We start from the raw sequence: 6,066 nt of genomic DNA, 5'->3' as shown, positions 1-6,066 counted from the left end.
ATTTTTCCTATTTAAAACTTGACCCTTGGTAACTTTCAATAGCTGGGGACTATTTTCGGGCAGTGCTTAATATCAGTGCGTCTCATGCAGCCATGTTACGGCAGCAAAGTCCTTGATTATTACGCCAGAATGAGAGTATAGTTCCTAGCATATCTGCCTAGAAAATCACAACTTTTAATTTTCCATCGGTCTTAGTACACAATCTGTCACGACAGAAGAGTATAGTATTATATACGAAAAATATCAAAACTCTTTGGTTATGTTTGAGTGTGATGCTAAATGGTCTTATCCGATTCAATGGATTATGCTAAGGTATGCTAAAACTTGTGGTAGCGCCAGACCTAAAGATCAGCTGAATGAATTCCAAAAGGGTAAAAATCAATGTTTAACCCTAGGCGAGCTGGAAAATGAGCATATTTTTAAAAAGTGGAGTGTCATAATAATGCCAGATTTAACTCAAAATAGATAAATTATGGGAATAAAGCCATAATATTTCAAGAATGAAGTCGTAATATTTAGAGAATAAAGTCTTAAATATTCTCATTATATTGAATTTATCCTCGTAATTTTCTTTATTTTGACTTTTTTAACGAAAAACTAAATCTCGCATTATAATGACTTGAGATGTTTTTAAATTTTAATTTTAGCTTGGGTCTAATCTCCTTCATTGTTTTTCGAGAGTAAAGTCAATATAAAAAGAATAAAATCATATTTTTTTAAGAATAAGTTCAACACTATGAGAATAAAGTCCTAAATATTCTTGTTATACTGACTTTATTCTCGTAATTTTATTTATTTTGACTTTTTCTCTAAAAACTACTAGTTAAATCTCGCATTTTGACGACCTTAATCTCAAGGTGTTTTTCTTTTTTCTTTTATTTTGGCCATATCTAATCCTCCTTTGTAGTTTTTGTGTTATAAAGCTGATAGATTAAACTTTTGTTTCAGCTGTATTCTGTTTTGGACAACTTTTTGGATTGTGTTTAATCAAATCTCGCCTGGTTTTAATAATGTAACAAATTAAAAACAGCGGGGAATTCCAAACTATGACTTTGGATCGTGAAAAAATACTGTGTATATATACTTTAGTATTTATTTATTTTTAGTACTGTAGGTATACTTTAGGATTCATGTACTGTAGTAAACTACAGTAAAATTTCTAGATTTTTTAGCCTTACCATGGTAAATATTTAAGTATACTACCGTATTTACCTTATTACTAATATTACAGAATACTATTGTATACATTAACATTAATACCATAATATATACTACAATATACTACAATTTATTATGGTTTACTATAGTAAATACTAAAATATAATTTTATGTGGGATAAATAAGAGATCTTTCCAGCCGCAACCACAGCCAATAGGATTGCACCAGAAGTCACTCTTGTTCCACAAATCTTCTCAGGACAAACACATCAGCACAACACAAAATATTACACAAAATAAAGGGTTTCTCAATGTGCATGATCTTCACCCAAAAAAATCCTCTTTCTTTCATCTCTAATTCATGGCTCTCCATCTGGCCCTGTTCAAATCTCCCCTTCCCCCACCCCAGTTTTTAATCTTATGTGCTGCCTTTATTTCTTCGAGGAATCTCATATTGGTCGTTAGGACTCATTTCCATGTGCATTGGCTCCATTGGTGCGCGTTCACGGCCTCACGCTTGCCGCATCATTTGATCAGGCGTGACGCGCCCCCGGGATCCCAATACAATCAGCCCGAGGTTTAATCTCGTGTCCGTGAGCAGGTGCTCCGGGTTCAAGTTCTTTTGTTTCACCCCTCACTGTCGCCTCACAACGGGGATAAAAGACAATGAGCCCCATTGAGGGAACAATTGCGCTTTTTTCCAACTCGCCGCTGTTCACCATCTGCCCGTGTCTGTAAGTACAGACAGCTGTATTAGTTGAGGCGCGTTTCTCTTTTATTTACATTCATGAAAAACATCTAGCTACATTGTGTTGAATTATATTGATATTCGAATAAAAATAATAGACGGGACATATAGACGTCATGGACGTTTCTGTGAGGAAAATTATTATGTAGCCTGCATAATTTATATATACTGCGTTTATATTTAAAGTATGTATAAAATATTTATATATGTAGTTACATTTTAAAAATGTATTTAGAAATATAATATAAAATAGTTTTTCTGACTCTAAATTATTGAATAATTCGCGTTTGAGGAGGCTAGTTAGTCGTTATCTGTACACAAAGTTGCACCGTTGCTTGGGAACCGTTCACCGCCTCAAGTTACACTAGTAATGGCGGAATTTTTTACTTTTTATAACAGAACTACACACTCGAAGCAATAAATTAGTTATGTTTACCATAGTTATAAATGTAAAAGATGCTATTGTATTTGTACAATATAATATTGTTGTAGTCAAGACCACCTAAACTGAGACCAAGTCATGACCAAAACCAAGACAGACCGAGACTTTAAAGGGTCGAGACCGAGTCAAGACCATTGCAAGTCACTGCATTAAAACACTTATGAGAAAATGTGGAATATGCATATGATTAGGCACTTCTTGTCTGTGTGTGTGCCATCAGAGAAGTTGATAAAATAATCAAAGGCATTGCAGATATGTGGGAATTTATCTTTGTCTAAAAGCAAATAAAAGTGAACAAACACTAAAGAGCTGAAATCAACTAATCTAAACTGTCTTTCCATGGCTTGCCATTCACTTAACACAATGCAGGTGTTTTTAGTAATAAAATTAGAAAAACTGTCATTGGCAGAAAAACTGTAAAAAAAATGTGCTGTAATTATGCAGCTGGTTGCCAGTAACTTACTGTAGAAGATAAAGACTGAAAATGTTTAATGCTCATTTAACTTTGAACAAACTGTTGCCAGTAATTAACATAAATGTAAAATCTACAATAAGTTACTGGCAGCTAGTTGCCAATAATACCCAGTAATACTGTAATTTCTACAGAATTTTTTTTACAGTGAACTTAACAATGCCAACATCATATGCCAAACCTGAATTAACTGCATAAAATTAATGATAACAAATACATTTGTGATGTGCACTGCAAAAAATAATTTTCAAGAAAAAATTATCTTAGTATTTTTGTTTTGTTTTCAGTAAAATATCTAAACATTCTTAAATTAAGATGCTTTTTCTTGATGAGCAAAACTACCCAAGAAAATAAGTCTAGTTTTTAGACCAAAAATATCTAATTTAATTGATTTTGTGAATAAAACAATCAAAAAAATCTGCCAATGGGGTAAGCAAATAAATCTTGATAATTTTTCTTAAACACTAAATTCATGAAAAATGTTCTTACCCCATTGGCAGATATTTTGCTTGTTTTATGCACAAAATCACTTAAATTTGATATTTTTGCTCTAAAATATAGATTTATTTTCTTGGGTTGTTTTGTTCATCAAGAAAAAGCATCTTTATTTAAGAATCTTTAGATATTTTACTGAAAACAAGACAAAAATACTAAAAAAATTTTTCTTGAAAATAATTTTTTGCAGTGTGCCATCAGTTGTTGTCTTGACCGGTCTTGAAATAAAATTCAGAGTCCTCTTTGAGACCGAGACGAGTCCGAGTAAAAATGCGGTCGATTCCAAGACGAGACCAAGTCCTTTTAAAAAATGGTCTTGATATAACGATACAATACGATATAACGTGATAACATAACAATGTGTTAAAAGGTAGGCCTATATGCGGTACAAATCATTCATTTCCAAAAAGTTTGTGAACATTTATTAAATGCATCTATATTACATTTAAACAAGAAAACTTATCACAATATAATTTACCAAAAAGTTTTTGAACATATATTATGTCTATACCATTGTAAAAGAGGTCTATACATATACATATGGCATAATGTTTACACAATATATGTCATAACAGGATAAAATAAAATAAAAAGTCTTAAAATGTAAATTATAAGTATAATCACAAAGTGCTATAATTATTTGTTTTCAGGGTGTTATTATTACATTATTCAAATAATAGATGCTTTACTCATCTGTATCCACTAGGAGGATGATAATCTAACCACAGCACAAAAGCCCATAATGTCTCTGAGCCTCTGACTAACCCACAATTATTACACCCTACTGTTACTGCTGTTGGTCAATGTCACTATTTATTTACATTGTGAGGGAATAGCATCAATGAATCTGTTAAGAGACAGTCCTTCATCTGGTAAAATCTCCTTCTTCTTAATGCATACATCTCATCAGATGCAGTTCTGATCAGTTTCTGTATACTTTTTCTAAATCAGAAATGCTTTAATGAATCGTTCCTGTCGATTTTTGCTCCAATGGCTCCATATGTTGTGAGTTTGGTTTTTTTGACAGGTGGTGCATGGAGATGCATGCTTTTTTACAGTTATTCAGAGCATCTTACTGTACACTCAAGCTATTTTTTTATCAATATGTGTGTTTCATGGGATAAAATCCATGAACTTTTAGCTAATAACTCCATTTGAGCTTCAAGAACACTACAGACGGTTTAGCGCTATTCATTTTTCTGTTTGATGTGATGTGTTTTGAGCAGATATGACATTACATATTTACTATCATCCAATGGCATAAACTGACGCCTATCCTTCCAAAGGCATCCGACATGAACCAAATCCTCCTAGTTGTGTCGTCAATGAATATGTGTATTGTTGTGATTGATGTGTTTGTATCATTATTAGATTTAATCATCACAGCACTCTTCTTGGTCCTTTTAACTCAGCTGAACCAGGTCATCATGAAAACAAGGCCATTATTCACAGCCTCTGATTCGAGTTGTTCCCTTTTTATTTGGACTGAACTCAAAACTCGAAATGCCTTGTATAATATTTAGTGAAAATAACATCCTGAGCTGTAACAATTAAGATGGTCATGTGTGGGCCGTATTGCATGCGTCAAGTCTTTATATCTACACATTTACATTATAAACGGCATAATTTCATTCAATTCTGCAACTTTTTAGAAAACGTATAATTTTTTTAGCTGGAAATAGCATTTTACTCTAGCGGTTTGACCCATCTCCTATATTAGAGCTAATGATAGCATAGTGTCGAGAGGTGCCAGTAAATGTGCCGCTACTCTTATACAGAGACAGCAGGCGTGTGTTATGACATTATCACTAACCCACAGAAAGCTCCTGTAGTGATAACAGTTCTCCTTGTGAGACGCCACAATCTGCCCACTTGGATTTCATTTTCCTCTTGGCGCCTAAATCGGACAGAAATGCATCAGAATTTGGCACATTTATACAGTAAAGGAACGTCTGATGGTTTTGGCAGGAGCAACTTTGAGATTTTTATTTAAAAAATGTTTATGGCTGTTTGTTATGAACTACAGTGCTGTCGTGTGTGTGCCAGCTTGATGCTTATGCACTGTGCCAACACGAGTCAAAGACAATTGTTTTTTTTTTGCATAATGCACTGAAGTGTGAAAGGTTTACTGAACCCGGATTTGGCCTTCATTTAATTAAATTCATTCAATTTCAGTTGTGTGTTTGAAAAGCTTACACTTACAGTGTAACTTTTTATTGGTTTAGCATTACACTTTTGATTGATCTACACTGCCCTTTACAAATGCGTGGTGGTTGTGTAATATATGGACAAACCAAACTGTTGGAAGTATAGGTCTCTGCAGAACAAAAAGGCGCGTTTCCCAATTTTGGAACGTTTTCAACTGGGATTTTTTTTTAACCATCCAATCAAAAACGTACGGAAGCCCTGAAAAGCCATACATCATTATTTTTCAACACCTATTTTAGTTTGAAAACACTCCAAAATTGGGAAACGCCTATTTTTATTCTGCAGAGACCCCGGTCCCAACTGTTGGTTTGAATTAACCTAGAAAATGTCCATATTTGCTACAGTCATGGGTTCAAACATTCACACATTTAGGTACAGATGTGTACCTTTGAGGTACCAATATACACTCACCTAAAGGATTATTAAAGGATTACATCCAGGGCACGAAGCTCCCGTTCCACCACATCCCAAAGATGCTCTTTTGGGTTGAGATCTGGTGACTGTGGAGGCCATTTTAGTACAGTGGACTCAATGTCATGTTCAA

This window comes from Paramisgurnus dabryanus, chromosome 10 (assembly GCF_030506205.2).
Source record: "Paramisgurnus dabryanus chromosome 10, PD_genome_1.1, whole genome shotgun sequence".
In the NCBI taxonomy this organism is placed as follows: Eukaryota; Metazoa; Chordata; class Actinopteri; order Cypriniformes; family Cobitidae; genus Paramisgurnus; species Paramisgurnus dabryanus.
The sequence above is the reverse complement of the archived record's forward strand: the minus strand, read 5'-3'. Positions refer to the sequence as shown.